The sequence below is a fragment of the Lissotriton vulgaris genome, chromosome 12, assembly GCF_964263255.1.
Source record: "Lissotriton vulgaris chromosome 12, aLisVul1.2, whole genome shotgun sequence".
Lineage (NCBI taxonomy): Eukaryota > Metazoa > Chordata > Amphibia > Caudata > Salamandridae > Lissotriton > Lissotriton vulgaris.
Window position 1 is genome coordinate 408,889,559 of NC_141700.1, and position 18,937 is coordinate 408,908,495.

General features: G+C 49.6%; 1 protein-coding gene across 5 annotated transcripts in view; it reads left to right on the forward strand.

Annotated features, from left to right (window-relative positions):
* Positions 1 to 18,937, forward strand: part of CHD9 (chromodomain helicase DNA binding protein 9) — a 2,197,083-nt gene that overhangs the window by 1,167,562 nt on the left and 1,010,584 nt on the right. The window lies entirely within an intron of this gene.

Genomic DNA, 18,937 nt, shown 5'->3' on the forward strand with positions numbered 1-18,937 from the left:
GCCACGTCCAACTCGACCGAACCACCGCCCCCCACCATCACCCTCCGCGCCTGGACTCCGATCTGCCCCGAAGAAACCGTCCGCGTGATGAACTCCATCCACTCCGGATCTCCGACCGACCCCTGCCCTCACCACGTCTTCAACAAGGCCGACGCCGTCATCGCACCCCACCTGCGGGACATCATCAACACCTCCTTCACCACCGCCACCTTCCCTGAGAGCTGGAAGCATGCCGAACTCGGCGCTCTACTCAAGAAACCAAAAGCGGACCCCACCGAACTCAAGAATTACCGCCCCATCTCGCTGCTCCCGTTCCCAGCCAAAGTCATCGAGAAGACCGTCAACAAGCAACTGGCCGCCTTCCTCGAGACGAACGGATCCCTCGACCCCTCACAGTCTGGCTTCCGAGCCAACCACAGCACCGAGACCGCCCTCATCGCTGCCACCGATGACATCCGAACCCTGATGGACAACGGAGAAACAGCGGCCCTCATCCTACTAGACCTCTCCGCGGCCTTCGACACCGTCTGCCACCGCACCCTAGTGCAGCGCCTCAGCAACGTCGGAATCCAGGAGAAGGCGCTGGGATGGATCATCTCCTTCCTCGACGGAAGAACACAGAGAGTCCGTCTACCACCGTACAAGTCAGAGGCCACCGAAGTCATCTGCGGCGTCCCTCAAGGATCCTCGCTGAGCCCAACCCTCTTCAACATCTACATGAGCCCCCTCGCGGCCATCGCACGCCAACACAACCTCAACATCATCTCCTACGCCGACGATACCCAGCTGATCCTCTCCCTGACTAACGACCCCACCGCCGCCAGAGCCAACCTTCACGAAGGAATGAAAGAGGTAGCCGAGTGGATGTCGACCAGCCGCCTGAAGCTGAACTCGGACAAGACGGAAGTCCTCATCCTGGGATCCTCGCCCTCCGCCTGGGATGACTCCTGGTGGCCCCCCGCCCTGGGCACCGCACCCAAACCGACAGACCACGCACGCAACCTGGGCTTCATCCTGGACTCCTCCCTCTCCATGACCAAGCAAGTCAACGCCGTCTCCTCGTCATGCTTCAACACCCTGCGCATGCTACGGAAGATCTTCCGGTGGATCCCCACCGAGACCAGGAAGACTGTCACCCAGGCCCTCGTCACCAGCCGACTGGACTACGGCAACGCCCTCTACGCCGGAACCACCGCCAAGCTCCAGAAGAGACTCCAACTGATCCAGAACGCCTCAGCCAGACTCATCCTCGACATCCCACGACACAGCCACATCTCTGGACACCTAAGAGACCTGCACTGGCTCCCGGTCAACAAGAGAATCACCTTCCGTCTCCTTACCCACGCACACAAAGCTCTCCACGATCAAGGCCCGAGCTACCTCAACAACCGCATCAACTTCTACGCTCCCAAACGACACCTCCGATCAGCCAGTCACGCCCTCGCCGCCGTCCCCCGCATCCGAAGAACGACAACAGGAGGAAGGTCCTTCTCCTACCTGGCCGCCAAGACCTGGAACTCCCTCCCGACCGACCTGCGCCTGACCCAAGACCACCTCGCCTTCAGGAAGAAGCTCAAGACCTGGCTGTTCGGGCAGTAGCAGCACCCATCCCCCCCCCCCCCCCCCCCCCCCCCCCCCCCCCCCAGCGCCTTGAGACCCTCCGGGTAAGTAGAGCGCTCTATAAATGTCTGATTGATTGCAACCTTTTTCCAGAGATTGCTTTGTGAAAAGAGAAATGTTTAATACCTTATTCACGTGTGGAAAATATTTTTCAACGCTTTACTCATGGAGCGCTTATCAAGTTGCAAATGTTGATCCACCCTGCTATGTAACCCACGGAAGGCCCACTGGATGCACTTAGTGAGTTTTTGAGGGCTGCAAATCTGGATATAAATTATTTGTTTATTTATTTTATTTAGAACGTTTTATATAGCGCGAACATGATCCCGAAGTATATCAGAGCGCTTTACAATTTAAGGGTGAGGAAGGTACAAGTTGCAGTACAATAGAGGCTACTCTACTTAGTAATCAACATTTTTTTCACCTTTTGCCAAGTAATTGAGCCAAGACCAGGATTTATTCTTGCACCACTTAAGTTTGAAAACTGTTCTAGTGAAACTATTGCTAGCTCAGCATCAATCAGAATGCCCGATATTTGAAATAAAGAATGTTTTCAGACCAGTATTATAAAATCAGTGGGATTGTTACACCCTATTTGTAAACCCTATGTCAGGGCAAATGCAATCTGATCCTTATTTTATTTATTTTCTTTAGAAAGCGCAAATACTCATCTAGAAGGGATATCACAGCGCTAAAAAATCTCCTTATCTTCCAGCTGTGAGAACTGAAAATGTGGGTTTGGCTCAACTGCTGACCTACATTAATCTTTAAAAAGCCAATGTTCGTGCCATATGAGTTGCAGAGTTCATACTTTTGTGTATATCGCCATCTGGTGTTGGGCTCGTATGCTTGCACTTTGTTGTTGCCTTGGAAGACGTCTTTGTAGTCACGAGATAGGTGACTCCTACCTTGGACGATAGTGCGCATGGGCATCGACTCCATCCTTAGATTTGGTTTGCGCCATCGGGTGCGGATGTAACTTCAGCTCTCCGGTACGATACCATGTTTCCAAACCTCTTTGATGTGCAAAACATCACAAATCTACAGTATTGTTTTGATCGCGTGCCTCGACGCGATAACTCAAGAATACCCCGGTTACAGTCGTCGACGCGGGCCACTGGCCTATCAACGCCATTCGGGCCTATGGCTAATGAAAAGGACTCCATTTAAAAAATGCCCCCAGTGTGGAGCTAAATTTCCACACAGCGACCATCACAAGGTCTGCAACCTTTGTCGCTCGCCTGAACATGAAGAAAACATTGCCAGACCTTCGCCTCTTTTTGATCCAAGAAAGCTATCCGTGATCGCCGGGCTTGATGACACGTCATGGCGGCAACGATCAGCACAGATGCCAGAAGATATCTTCAATGAAGTCCCGACATCCCAGAGGCAGAGGATTGAGCAGAGCTCTAGGTTGTATCCGAGGCTGATGAAGATGACTCTTATGACCACATCACTCCAGATCAACGAGTGAGTACAACTGCCCCTGACCCTACCCCACCCAAAAAGAAGGTTCCGGGTAAAGCTTTGCCTGAAGGCCTTAGTCGAGACTGATAGAACACTTTGGAAGCCCCGCCCCGGCTCCGGCTCCGAAGACAAAAGAAAAGCCTTCCGGCGGCTCTGGACCGAGCAAGCCGCACTTCAGTGCCCCAAAAGCACAGTTGGTACCGAAAGCAAGGAACATGTCCTGCCGTTGCTAAAATGACCTCTGTGCCAAGTACTTCGGCACCGAAAAACCAAAAGGCCTCGGAACGGAAGACACCTCGAAAACCTTTGGATCCGAAAAACATATCTGATTGGACAGCAAAGCCAAAAGACATAAACCCTTTAAAGGCCCCACACAAACCACGTCCCGAACCCCAAAAATTGGCGCCGAAAGCACACACCAACGAGGAGGAACTTCTTCTACCAGATCTCATCGATCCAAAACAGAAAACACTACATGTGGACCCTAAAACAGGCCATGTTATCAGTACCACCTCGAACAAAAGAAAATTCGACACCCCACACATTCCTGAGGTGCCTCTGAAGGACAAAGACTGTGCAGCTTCACCATTTAGACCCTCTTCTCCTGTTCTTCCTACTGAGCCTTTCTCTCCTCCAAAGTCTCCTATACTTCCTCCATACTCGCCACCACAGGTTGATGATGACCTAGGGGGTGGTAGTGGAAATAATGACCCCTTCAATGCTCCTGATGATGATGCTGACATACCACAGGACACATGGGATGACTACAGTCACCCTGTAGTTCCTCCAGACCTTCCTGATCCAGAGGCATACCCAACCAGACCTTCTCCCCCAGATGACAACATTGGTTTTAGTCAGCTCATTGATAGGGCTGCCCAGTACCATGGCGTGCAAATGCATTCAGACCCCACAGAGGAGGACTTCCTGGTGGACACTTTTGCACTTTTACAAAGGACAGTACAAACATTACCCATGCCTAAAGATGTCATTAAACATGCTCCACACATCTTCAAGGACCCAGTCAGGACCAGGATTCTCAATCAATTGATAAAAAATCTAAACCCGCCCCTAATGATCCCACCTACATTAAAGGTCAACTCCCCTTAGATTCCCTAGTAGTGGCCAATGCTAGAAAGCGGGCCAACTCCCAATCCTCTGGTGATGTCCCACCTCCAGACAGAGTCAAAACTGCTAGACGCCTCCGGCAAACGAGTTTCCTCCCAAGCAGCTAATCACTGGAGGATAGCTAATGCACAAGCATTATTTGCCAGATACGATAGGGCTCACTACGACGAGCTTGAGAGCCTAATGCAGCATTTGCCTGACCTATACAAGGCTAAAGCCGATGATTTGATTCAGGAGGGCAAGTTAATAACAAACGCATCCATTAAATGTGCCCTCGATGCAACAGACACTGCATCTAGATCAATCAACACTAGTGTGTTACTGCGAAGACATGCATGGTTGCACATTTCTGGCTTCAAACAAGACGTGCAAACTACTATCCTTAATCAGCCGTTCAATCAGAAACAACTTGTTGGCCCATCTGTAGACACAACATTGGAGAAAATGAAAAAAGACACTGAGACTGCAAAATCTATTGGTGCATTACAGTCTCCGTCTACGCGAGGCTCCTTTCGTCGCCTCTTTAATAGGGGTTTATCCTAAAACATCAATACAGATACTGCTTCCTCCTCCTACAAAAGTCCCACACAAACATACCCCAAAAAGGGATATTTCAGAGGTGGGTACAGGGAAAATAACAACAAAGGGAGAGGTTGAGGTAACAATACTCACACCTCCCCCACTAACAAACAGTGCCTTCCCTCCACTGCCTCCAGTCCATTCCACTCTGGTCGGAGGGAGATTCTCACAGTTCCTACCTGTCTGGAATTCCATCACTACAGACAAGTGAGTGAGACAAATTATCCAGTATGGTTATTGCCTGGAACATACTGCAACTCCCCCCAACATACCACCCAAACAGCGTCCAATGTCCACAGAACATCTAACGCTCCTCAAACAGGAACTTCTCTCACTGCTTCAAAAGCATGCAATAGAACCAATTTGCCTAGAGCATCAAGGGACGGGAGTTTACTCCTTATATTTCCTAATCCTCAAAAAGGACGGTACTCTCAGACCAATACTGGACCTCAGAACTCTCAAATTCTACATACAATCCGATCACTTTCATATGATCACTGTTCAACAAGTACTTCCACTGCTTCAACAAGGCGACTTCCTTGCAACAATACATCTCAAGGACGCCTACTTCCATATTGCCATACACCCTGCTCACAGGAATTATCTAAGATTCACAGTGGACGGCCAGCACTATCAGTTCAAGGTTCTCCCATTTGGGGTAACCACAGCACCCAGGGTCTTCACATGTGTCTTGCGGTGGTAGCTGCACACTTGCGAGGACAGCAACTCAATGTGTTTCCATATCTGGACGACTGGCTAATAAAAGCCAAGTCACACAGTCCGTGTGTTCATTACACTCGCCAAACAATTCTACTGCTACACCACTTGGGGTTCACAATCAACTACACCAAGTCACACCTACAGCCTTCCTACCTACATCAGTATCTAGGGGCCACTATAGACACTTCAAAAGCTCTAGCAAACCCCACTCCACCCAGGATAGCAATTATGCAACCCTCATCACACAATTTCAACCACAACACTACCTTCCAGCTTGAGTGTTTATGCAGCTCATAGGAATGATGGCTTCTTGCATTTTCATAGTACCTCACGCAAGACTTCAGATGCCCCCCTTACAAGAATGCTTAGTCCGTCGGTGGAATCAGCTCAAGGTCATCTTACAGATCTGGTGTTGTTGGACAGCCGCACACATCACTCTCTGCCGTGATGGAACATACAAAACCTTTATAAAGGGCGGCCGTTCCTAGAGCCAATTCCACAGATAGTGCTAACAGCGGACACATCATTCACCGACTGGGGAGCCCATCTCTTAAACCATACAATTCAGGGCAAGTGGACTGTGAGAAGGTGGCCTGATATGCAGTGCTCACTATTCTAGTGAACACTATGTATCAGTCCAGCAACCCTTATTGATGATTGGTTGTAAGTCAACCTTATAGACCAGCTATCCTAGTAGCGTGGATACGAGCAGTCTAAGGCTAAAGACTCGAGAGGGCGCGTTAAGCCAGCTGTTTACCACACATATACCCCTTGAATACCAAGTGAAAGGACACCACACAAGTGTTATGAAAATAAACAGTTATTTATTTAAAGATCACAACAGCCCTGTACTCTTTATGAGGACAGGGTACTAAGCACAAACCAAAACTCTTACAAAAATACTTAAGTTAGCACAGTATATACAAATGCCCGAGGGGCACGGAAAACCATATACTCTGAAAGTGGAATGCGAAATTCCTAGCAGGTAAGTACAGTACTAATAGCTTTTGGAATCGCTAGGACTTGACTAGGGAATCGTTAGATTATGTCTAGGAGGCCTAGGGGACTCGGGTGCAGTGTGTGCACTCTCACGCGAGATGCGGGACAAAAGTCTATGGTAGCTAGGAATTAGAAAGTTAGTGTTCTCGGGCGAACCCGACCTGGTAGGGAGAAAACGAAAGTAGATTCTGACCCTTGGATAGTGAGGCTATGCTGGGGCACCGAAATGCCGAAGTTACCTAGCCCAGGGGCTGCAGCTGCATAGGTCTGAAAAGACGTCGGGAATCCTCGTAGACGGACCAGGAGCCGGAAGAAAAGATGCTGGCCGGTGACCAGTGAAGAAAGTTCAGTCGGATCCAAGCCTGGATCTTGAAGATAGATGACACCTGAAAGCAGAGGGGACCAAGTTCGAGACTACTAGCCAGTAGTCAGTGGGCACCAGGAGGGCACCGGATGGTAGCCACCTCGACTAGGTGAGTGGGTGACGCTTGACTCGAAGATCTCACGGACCAGGAGGCGTTGTCGGCGACCAGGATGGAGGATCGAGCTGTCCCACGAAGATAGAAGCTGTCGGCGTCGCTGGACCCAGGATTGGGCAACAAAGCCTTGGCAAATTCAAGCCCACGCGGTGGACCTAAAATGGCGTCTGGAGTGGACCAGGAGGGTCCGGGGTGCCTCTCTTGAAGAAGGAAGCAAAGGCCAGCCTGGAGCAACCAGACCAGCAGTCGTGAAGTCGTTGGGCGTCGTTCAGAGGGCCACAAGCCAGCCGGCTAGTAGCCAAACAACGCGGTGCACAGCAAACAGCAGAAGGGCCCCACGCAGATCGTGGAGATGCAGGGGGGCTGATCTTGGGTGCTGGAGCTGCGCAGGGTCGGGGCTTCTCGGACCCCAAAGCACTCACCAGTGGAGGACACGGTGGGCTTGCAGTAAAGATGTCGTGCAGTCTTGGCGATCGTCGGTCCCTTGAGGTCTCGTCGCACTCACGGTTCTCAGCTGGGCTGTAGAGGTGAGTAGAGGTCAGAGGGGCCAGGGAAGCCGGGTCTCGTCGAGCTGGGTCGTCGGATTCGTGATGAAGGACTTGCAGCAGACCGCAGTGTTCTTTAGGATGGTGCCTGCGGATGCAGGGTGACTACTCCTTAGCCACAAGGGAGAATCTTGAAGAAGAAATCGTGAAGTCCTTTCGAAGAAAGTGGTATCTTGATTCCAAAGATGATCTAATTTGAACAGGGGGCCCGCTCCTATCTTTATACTAAAAAAGGGGGCTGACCCGGTGACTAGGTCCTGCCTATGGGTGGGACCAGGAGGGGGGTGGTTACACCCCTCTCCCCTGCCGGACTTCCCCAGGCCAGGGGCTGGTGTGCCCCTGGAACTGGTTCTGACTGGCCTATGCGTAGTGAGCACCGGGGTGCCACTCAGCAGTCACCTTCCTGAAAAGCCCTGCCTACCCAGGATACACAAAACCATGTCTGGGACGGTGCTAGCACCGCCCCGGACAGGAAACCCTTTGTCCAGGCCTCCCTCGCTGGAAGGACTCCCAGCAGCAGGAGGTCAGACTCGTGTCTGTGGTGGCAGCATCCATTTTGTGGAGCTGAGGCTTCAGTTAACTTTAACCGGGGTTCACAGTTACATACATGTCGTGTCCCTCTAGAAGGGTGGAATGCTAACCCCGTCGCCAGAATTGGCGAGGGGTTAGTATTCCAATTCGTATGACACCTTACTCGACATGTTTTGATAAAGCAATACCAAAGTTAGCATTTAACCGCGAGGATTATAATGCACTTAAGAGTATATGGTATGCGATATCATGGAACAGCTATTAGGACTTGGTTCCGCAAGCTGCAGACAGGCTCAGCTCATGCCAGAGCACCATCTCACACGATTCCAAGCACTCTGCCTTCAGGATTGTCAAGGCCTGCCATAGGAGTGACTGATAGGAATCTGTGTGTCCATTTTAGGGTTAGGTATAGGTATACTACACCTACAGCAAAGGGTGATTACACGACTTTGCCCCAGCTGTCATGCAGCCAGTTGTGTCAAATTTAGGAGGCCAGCCAGGGGTGGCATAATACATGCTGCAGCCCCTGGCAGCCCTGGGTACACCTATGCCCTGAGTTACAGGGTCTGATAAGGTGGCCCAGTACCAATTGGAAATGTACCTAGGGTACATGGAATCCATTTTAAAGAGAGAGCAGTAGGCCTGGGGTCCTGATTGGCAGGGTCCCAGGTCGACTATGTCCAAAACCAGCTAAAACACAGGGCAAAAAGTTGGGGGCAACCATAGTCAGGATGTACCTTCCTACACAACCCCCCCCCAAACGAAAGGAGATAAGGCTATCCTTGCCCAGGTAAGCCTCTATTACCTAAGTGGCCATATAAGGAAGGACCAGCTCTGGCTTGGTTTCCCCCTGTGTCATGGTCCACTAGGCAACCCCTCACCCTAAGGGTATCTGAGGGTCTCCACCATAGGGAATCTCTGTTTCTGGTGTGTCTTGGGAAAGAAGAAGGCTGATGCTGGGTTGGAGTACTGAAGTGAGGCTCCTCTACCTTTGGGCTCAACTTCCTCCAATCACCATCCATCATGTGTGCCTTTCTTTCTTTAGCTGAGATGCACTGAGCTCTCAGGGTCAGCCTCTGGCTACCTAAAGCTGGAGGCTGAGTCCCTCTGTTTGGCTTACTGGAGGTACAGGTCAGGTCTGGGGTTTTTAGGCCCCATGTTTGGCTGTGCCCACCAGTGTCCAGCTGTGGGAGTTCCCTAACTACTTTTAAGGGGGATCCCTCAGGAGTCTGTTCTATTTTCACTTGGCTAGGTTTACCAGCTTCAGTGATCCTAATCTGTTGATTAAGGGGTTCTTTTGGACAGGGGGCCCTTTTGGGTCCACCACTGGCCTCCCTGACCTCCACAGCCCTGGGCTGACTGAGGCAGGGTAGAGAGGTGCAGGTTACCTGCTCCAGACTGGGTCCCACCTGGGAAGGGTCCACTGCCATCAGGGGCTCTGCCAGGCTAGGCCTGACTACCTCTGGGGCAGTTCCTTCAACAGGGGTAGAGTCAGTTCCCTGAGGAGGCTGGCTCTCACCTAGTGTCTGGGAGGGGGAAGACTCTTCTTCCTCCTCAATGCTCTCTGTTTGAGTGGAGTGATCCATTGTTTCAGGCTTCACAACCTCACTATCTGTTTGAGTAGAGGCTGAGACCATTTCAACCTTTTCAGGAGGGCACTCAGTCTGTGTTTGGGCTGTGACTGTCACAGCCCTCCTATCCTGTTCTGGAAAGTCTGTCTGAGCCTGGGCAGTGGCTACCACTGCCCTTCCAACCTTTTCAGGGAGGAATGGTGCTTGGACTGGGGCTGTATCTATTACTGCCCCACTAACCTGTCTGGATAGGCCTATCATTCTGGAGTGAGTTTCTTGCTCCACCTCAGCCCATGCTGAGAGTTCCAGGTCATTCCCCAGTAAGCAATCTACAGGTAGGTTATCTGTCACTGCCACTCTCATGGGCCCTGTGACATTACCCCAACTGAGCTTGACTACTGCCATGGGATGCCTTCTCTTCACTCCATGAATGTCTGTCACCTGATAAGTAAAACCAGGGGTCAGTTGAGCAGAGGGGACCAGATGGTCACTCACCATGGTGAGGCTGGCCCCTGTGTCTCTGAATGCCTCAACTTTCCGACCATTCACTAAAACTTCTTGTCTATACTTTCCCAAAATGTGGGGTCCAGTAGTGAAGTTGGCAAACCCCATGCCAGTCTCACAGACAAGAGTGTGGTCAGGGAACCTGGCTAGGCCATAGTCCTCCTGATTGCCCAAAGTAATGCCCACCACATTCTTGGGGGCACTCCCACCACCTGGGGGATTACCACTAGTGGTAACAGGAGGTTTAGGAGTATTACCTGGGGGTATGTTTCCCTTATTACCATTTTTAGGGCAACTGACATCACTTTTGTAATGACCCACCTGTTTACAGGTATGGCAATAAGGTTTCTTTTGTTCTGAAGGAGTGTTCTGGGACCCACCACCCTTGTTGGAGTTTTGGGGCCCTTGGGAAGTCTTCTCTGAGGATTTATCCCCACCCTTCTCTTGAGGCTTGGTTGATTCCTTTTTCTGGTCACCACCCTGGTTTTTAGGCCTAACCCTGGTTCTGACCCATTTGTCTGCCCTCTTACCCAATTCCTGTGGAGAGGTCAGATCAGAGTCTACCAGGTGCTGATGTAATAACTGGTTCTGACAATTATTTAAGATTTGCTCCCTCATAATTAGATTATACAATCCTTTAAAATCAGTAACCTTACTACCCAGTAGCCAGCCTTCAAAAGCCTTAGTGGCACAATCAACAAAGTCAGTCCAATCTTGAGACTGAGTTTTCTGGGTGTCTCTGAACAGCATCCTGTATTGTTCAGTGGTTAAACCAAACCCATCAACCAGTGTATTCTTCAAGATTTGGTAATTGTTAGCATCCTCCACCCTTGTGGTGAGGAGCTTATCTCTACCTTTACCATCAAAGGAGAGCCACAAGATAGCTGCCCACTGACTTTGGGGAACACCCTGCACAGTGCAGGCTCTCTCCAAAGCAGTAATCCATTTGTGGATGTCATCCCCTTCTTTAAAGGGGGGCACTATCTTATTCAGGTGCTTTTTATCAAAACTCCTTTCCCTATTGCTAGGATTATTGCTGCCACCAGTGGGGACTGCCCCACTCAATTGTTGCTCTCTAGCAAAGGCAAGCCTTTCTTTGGCCAGGGCAAGTTCTTCCCTTTCAATCCTCAGATTGGCTGCCTTTTCCTTTGCCTCATACACTCTCCTCTGGGGAGATGTCATTCCCCTTTGAGAGGAACGTTGAGAGCCATTGGTATGAAGGGATCTGTTAGAGCCTCTAGATAGAGACCTAACTCGTCCATTCCCAATGTTAAGCTGACCTGAGAGTGGCCCCAGGGCTCCCCTAGAGTCCCTCTCATGTCTGCTTAAGTTGGTCCGGGTTAGTCTACTGACCTCTACCTGTCCCTTATCTGCCTCATCCCCAGACAACTCATCCTCCTCCTCAGCATCATCTGCCTCATGGAGGGGATGGATATCAAAGGGACCCTGTAAGGAGGGCAAACTTCCTTCTGGATTAGAAGGGTCTGGGTTACCAGCCCTACTGGCATCATAAGCCTCTAAGAGACCAATCAGAAAGGAAGTGGTGGGGTTAGACCCCTGTTTTAGTTTCCTGAGAGTACACACTTGTCTCATCTCATGGAAGCTAAGAGCAGCATATTTAGAAGTGACCTGTGGAAGGTCCACTGACACAAGGGGATACTCAGAGTTTCCTCCTTTGTCTGACATGCTGATTCTAGTGTGGTGTAAGTGATGCACCTACCTACACTATGTGTTTACCTACTGATCCCTTGCTAAGAGTTGCAGCCAAGGTGTGCTAAGCCTTGAGGAGCTACAACAGCTGGTTCAGTAGAACTCAGAGTATTCTAAGCTTTAGTTATATGTACCTAACAGTCCTTTATGTGATCTTTCAACAAGATATTCTTAGGATACGTGTGGTAAAACAACAGCAAGCTCAAATCCCAACCGCTGCTCACCAATGTGAGAAGGTGGCCTGATATGCAGTGCTCACTATTCTAGTGAACACTATGTATCAGTCCAGCAACCCTTATTGATGATTGGTTGTAAGTCAACCTTATAGACCAGCTATCCTAGTAGCGTGGATACGAGCAGTCTAAGGCTAAAGACTCGAGAGGGCGCGTTAAGCCAGCTGTTTACCACACATATACCCCTTGAATACCAAGTGAAAGGACACCACACAAGTGTTATGAAAATAAACAGTTATTTATTTAAAGATCACAACAGCCCTGTACTCTTTATGAGGACAGGGTACTAAGCACAAACCAAAACTCTTACAAAAATACTTAAGTTAGCACAGTATATACAAATGCCCGAGGGGCACGGAAAACCATATACTCTGAAAGTGGAATGCGAAATTCCTAGCAGGTAAGTACAGTACTAATAGCTTTTGGAATCGCTAGGACTTGACTAGGGAATCGTTAGATTATGTCTAGGAGGCCTAGGGGACTCGGGTGCAGTGTGTGCACTCTCACGCGAGATGCGGGACAAAAGTCTATGGTAGCTAGGAATTAGAAAGTTAGTGTTCTCGGGCGAACCCGACCTGGTAGGGAGAAAACGAAAGTAGATTCTGACCCTTGGATAGTGAGGCTATGCTGGGGCACCGAAATGCCGAAGTTACCTAGCCCAGGGGCTGCAGCTGCATAGGTCTGAAAAGACGTCGGGAATCCTCGTAGACGGACCAGGAGCCGGAAGAAAAGATGCTGGCCGGTGACCAGTGAAGAAAGTTCAGTCGGATCCAAGCCTGGATCTTGAAGATAGATGACACCTGAAAGCAGAGGGGACCAAGTTCGAGACTACTAGCCAGTAGTCAGTGGGCACCAGGAGGGCACCGGATGGTAGCCACCTCGACTAGGTGAGTGGGTGACGCTTGACTCGAAGATCTCACGGACCAGGAGGCGTTGTCGGCGACCAGGATGGAGGATCGAGCTGTCCCACGAAGATAGAAGCTGTCGGCGTCGCTGGACCCAGGATTGGGCAACAAAGCCTTGGCAAATTCAAGCCCACGCGGTGGACCTAAAATGGCGTCTGGAGTGGACCAGGAGGGTCCGGGGTGCCTCTCTTGAAGAAGGAAGCAAAGGCCAGCCTGGAGCAACCAGACCAGCAGTCGTGAAGTCGTTGGGCGTCGTTCAGAGGGCCACAAGCCAGCCGGCTAGTAGCCAAACAACGCGGTGCACAGCAAACAGCAGAAGGGCCCCACGCAGATCGTGGAGATGCAGGGGGGCTGATCTTGGGTGCTGGAGCTGCGCAGGGTCGGGGCTTCTCGGACCCCAAAGCACTCACCAGTGGAGGACACGGTGGGCTTGCAGTAAAGATGTCGTGCAGTCTTGGCGATCGTCGGTCCCTTGAGGTCTCGTCGCACTCACGGTTCTCAGCTGGGCTGTAGAGGTGAGTAGAGGTCAGAGGGGCCAGGGAAGCCGGGTCTCGTCGAGCTGGGTCGTCGGATTCGTGATGAAGGACTTGCAGCAGACCGCAGTGTTCTTTAGGATGGTGCCTGCGGATGCAGGGTGACTACTCCTTAGCCACAAGGGAGAATCTTGAAGAAGAAATCGTGAAGTCCTTTCGAAGAAAGTGGTATCTTGATTCCAAAGATGATCTAATTTGAACAGGGGGCCCGCTCCTATCTTTATACTAAAAAAGGGGGCTGACCCGGTGACTAGGTCCTGCCTATGGGTGGGACCAGGAGGGGGGTGGTTACACCCCTCTCCCCTGCCGGACTTCCCCAGGCCAGGGGCTGGTGTGCCCCTGGAACTGGTTCTGACTGGCCTATGCGTAGTGAGCACCGGGGTGCCACTCAGCAGTCACCTTCCTGAAAAGCCCTGCCTACCCAGGATACACAAAACCATGTCTGGGACGGTGCTAGCACCGCCCCGGACAGGAAACCCTTTGTCCAGGCCTCCCTCGCTGGAAGGACTCCCAGCAGCAGGAGGTCAGACTCGTGTCTGTGGTGGCAGCATCCATTTTGTGGAGCTGAGGCTTCAGTTAACTTTAACCGGGGTTCACAGTTACATACATGTCGTGTCCCTCTAGAAGGGTGGAATGCTAACCCCGTCGCCAGAATTGGCGAGGGGTTAGTATTCCAATTCGTATGACACCTTACTCGACATGTTTTGATAAAGCAATACCAAAGTTAGCATTTAACCGCGAGGATTATAATGCACTTAAGAGTATATGGTATGCGATATCATGGAACAGCTATTAGGACTTGGTTCCGCAAGCTGCAGACAGGCTCAGCTCATGCCAGAGCACCATCTCACACGATTCCAAGCACTCTGCCTTCAGGATTGTCAAGGCCTGCCATAGGAGTGACTGATAGGAATCTGTGTGTCCATTTTAGGGTTAGGTATAGGTATACTACACCTACAGCAAAGGGTGATTACACGACTTTGCCCCAGCTGTCATGCAGCCAGTTGTGTCAAATTTAGGAGGCCAGCCAGGGGTGGCGTAATACATGCTGCAGCCCCTGGCAGCCCTGGGTACACCTATGCCCTGAGTTACAGGGTCTGATAAGGTGGCCCAGTACCAATTGGAAATGTACCTAGGGTACATGGAATCCATTTTAAAGAGAGAGCAGTAGGCCTGGGGTCCTGATTGGCAGGGTCCCAGGTCGACTATGTCCAAAACCAGCTAAAACACAGGGCAAAAAGTTGGGGGCAACCATAGTCAGGATGTACCTTCCTACATGGACCCCTCCACAAAAACTGTTCCACATCAATCGCCTAGAATTACTAGCAATTTTTCTAGCGTTAAAGTTGTTCCAAGCACATCTTCTCAACAAATTTGTCCTAGTCCGCACGGACAAAAGTACAGCAATGAATTACATACAAAAACAAGGAAGAACACACTCGTTGCAGCTGTCTCAGCTAGCACAACGTTTATGGAGATGGGCCAATCCACAAAAAATATATATTCTGGCAGAACATCTTCCAGGAGTGCACAATCAGATTGCAGATCTGCTCAGTCGTCAGACACAGCAGATCCATGAATAGGAACTTTATTCTCAAGTTCTTCAACCATTTTTCCACAAGTGGGGCCACCCAGACATAGATCTGTTTGCCACAAATGCAAACGCAAAATGCCCAACCTTCGCCGCCAGGTTTTCACTTTCGTTGTCCAAGGGCAATGCGATATGGATGAACTGGTCCGGCAGATTTACATACGCTTTTCCGCCACTCCCACTCATTCCACCAGTAGTACGCAAGCCCAAGCAACAGTCTCAAAATGATCCTAGTTGCTCCCACATGGGCACGGTAGCCATGGTTCACAACACTCCTTGAACTCTCAGTAGTTCAACACCAAAAATTACATCTCTCCCCTACAGTGCTAATGCAGAACCATGGAGAGATAAGGCACTCTGATCCAGCACAACTGAATCTAGCGATCTGGCTTCTGAAGTCCTAGAGTTTGGTTACCTTAACCTCCCAATGGACTGTATGAAGATTATCAATGAAGCCAGACACCCTACTACTAGAGCATGCTAATCAGCCAAATGGAAACATTTCGTCATTTACTGTAATCACAACAAAATTGATCCGCTAATTCAATTCAGAACATCATTTGCTATTTGCTGCATCTACAAAGATGTAATCTCGCTTACTCATCCATAAGATCACATCTGGATGCCCTTGCCGCCTACCTACAAAACAGACAAGTGTCATTGTTCAGAGTACCTGCTATCAAAGATTTTATGGAAGGCCTTAAAAGGATAATTCCTTCTACACTGCCACCCTCTCCAGTGTGGAATCTAAACATCGTACTTACTAGGCTCATGAGTCCCCCATTTGAACCTTTACACAAATGTGAACTGCAGTTCTGTTGCGGGGCTTCTGCTCATGCACCGAACTATGCACAGAAAACCAGTACCTCAGTATCCAGAACCCCTAACAGACTAACATCCGTGTCTGCTTAGTTCTCCGTCCTACAATGCAGCTACCAATGATTATACAACCCAGAACATGCGACTTAGGGTACTCTCAGGAATGGTGGGAATCAAGAACACTCTTTTGTTTTTATTCTCATACCAGTCCACAACGTGAGTAATCAGAGACACAGAAAAGTTTAAAATGTTTATTTTAACGACGTGCTCTAAGATGCAGTATTTTATCTAACATAAGCAGGCATATGATTAGAAATAATACGATCAGCACTGTTACAACTCCATAAAACACAAAGGGAGAAATCATGTTATAATGATAGTGAAAAAAGGTCATATAGTGCCTTGTGAACCACCCTCCCCTGCTAGGAACTAGATTTTATAATAATAGAAGGTCTCTTAGGCTTAAATAGGAAACCCTATACCTCCAAGGTCAGCAGAGGTGAATCATATCTCAGGATCAGCAACGCTCTTTGTGTCTGGAAAAAAGGATATCTTCCAAGTGCCCAAACCATGCGTGCAGTGCAATACTAAAAGCACTAGAATTTCAGTTGGCTGCAGCTGTGTTTGTATTGGATCTACTCTAGAGCATGGGCCGCTCAACCTGAATAACAACCTACATTATGTTGACCTTGAAGGCTTCTGCATGCAGTGTACAGGCCGTGATGTAAGTCTAGGAATGTGCAAAATAGACCGTTCTCATGCGAAAGAAACTTAAGCAGTTTAACTTACAACAGTTACATGTAGTGTTGTGTGCAAAAGCTGCAAAGTGGTAAAATGGCGTTTAACTTCAAATAAACCTATGCTAACATAGCAATGTTGGAAAGCCACATTAACATCTCTCTCACAGTCTTTAATGAGGAAAACCATCTTCTGGCCTCCCATCAGGCTGGCTTTCGACCGTCTCATTCCACTGAGTCAGTTGTCCTCTCTGTTATGGATGAGCTTAGGAGGAGTGCTAACATCAACTCCCCGCAGGCCCTGGTTATCCTGGACTTGTCCGCCGGTCGACCATTCCATCCTTCTCGACCGTGTCGGGGGTGCCGGCATCCGGGGTTCGGCCTTGGCCTGGCTCACCTCATTCTTGGGCAACCGCACTCAGGCCGTTCAGCTGGAGGGTTTTTCTGCCCCCACCTGTGCTGTCCCTTGGGGTGACCCTCAGGGTTCTTCTCTCTCCCCTCTCCTTTCTAATCTCTATATCTATCCTCTTATAGCTGCCTTGCAAAATATGGAGGTCACAGTATTTAATTATGCCGATGACCTCCAGCTCATTTTCGACTTCTCTCCTTCCTCAGATTCTATCTTTAAGTTTCAATCTACTCTTACCTTTATTTATGATTGGATGAACTGTAATCATTTAAAGTTGAACCCTGAGAAGACTGAGCTGGTACTGACTGGTGGCACCTCTACCCCCTGGACTTCTGCCTATTGGCCCCTCCCCCTCTGCCTCTGTGAAAACTCTGGGCATTAAAGTTCGTCAGGATCTTACCATGCGCCCTCAGATCAGCGCCGTAGTTTCATCATGCTTTCTTTCCCTCAGATCTATTCGAAAGACCTCTCGGTTATTCTCTGTCACAGCTCTCAAACTCCTCCTTCTTGCAATGATCCTATCCCACCTGGACTACGGCAATGGCCTGTATGTAGGCATCCCTACCTATGAACTCCGTCGCCTACAACTTATCCAAAATCAGGCGGCCCGCCTTATTTACAGGCTTCCTAAGTCCCATCGAGACACCCCCTTGCTAAAAGCCCTTCATTGGCTGCCCATCCTAGAGCTCTCCCTATTCAAGCTGGGCTGTCTGAGTTTTATGGCCTTAGCCGGTATGCCCCTGTTTTTATTAACTCTAAGATCAGAGCCTATGTGCCCAATCGAGATTTACATTCTTCTACCTTGTTTTTCCTCAGTGTCCCCCGCTTTCGCAGGAAAAAACTAGGAGGTATGAGGTTCTCTACCCTTGCCCCCCCCCCCTTCTGGAACGCCCTCCCCCTTGCAATTAGGTCCATCCCCATCTATATCGACTTTTGGAGAGCCCTAAAGACCCACCTTTTCTCCCTTGCATTCCCACTGCAATGACTTCCTTATCCATACTAGTGCTAATCCTTTTGCAGCGCCAAGAAACCGCATGGTGAGCGAGCGCTTTACAAAATTTTTCAACTTCAATGTGTGGCATCAGGGCCCTGCCTTCACTACACACTCCCCTGATCGGACCACGGACAAGAAGGGAAGCAAATAAGGAACGCAGAGTTCAAGTTCGAGTGAGACAGAACGAAGTACATAATTTGCCAAACTTGTAATTTGGAAGTGATAAGTTTGAATTGGCAAGGAAAAAGTTAAAAACCAGAAAGGGGTGGTCGGCTGTCCATCATAGAAAACAAATAGTAAAAAACTGTTTGAGGAGTACCCTTGCTCGAGATGGAAGAGTGCCAAATTAATCCATCAGCGTATAGGCACAGTATGTTGTAACAGGCTCTAAGAGGAAGTAATTGTTCTCATCAGAAAATAATTCAGCCATCCAATTTAATAAAGCGAAGAAACAATAATGTTCTTCGATAGGTGGAGCCTCTAACACCATCAGAGGAAAACTTGCGTTCTTTTCGAGATAACTGTGTGCCAGGAAGTCATGTGCAGCCGCCCATATGTTCCAATTCGCCATGACTCCATGCACCGCTGCGCAGGCCATAATCCCGGTACCAGAACAATCCAACTCATGAGCTTCTAAGAGACTCATCAGTCAATCATAATACGGGTCAGGAGACACTGTATTGCAGAGGCACAAATCCAGAGCCCATTCAAAACCGCAATCCATGCAATGGAAAACAGGTTGCACACATGTAAAACAGGAGAACTGGAAGGACAATCCATATGCGACACTCAAGGTGGCCAGGGGTAGCGTCCCATAGTATTCAAGCATCCGGTTCCGAAGTTGGAGCAGCCGGGGCATGCCGTCT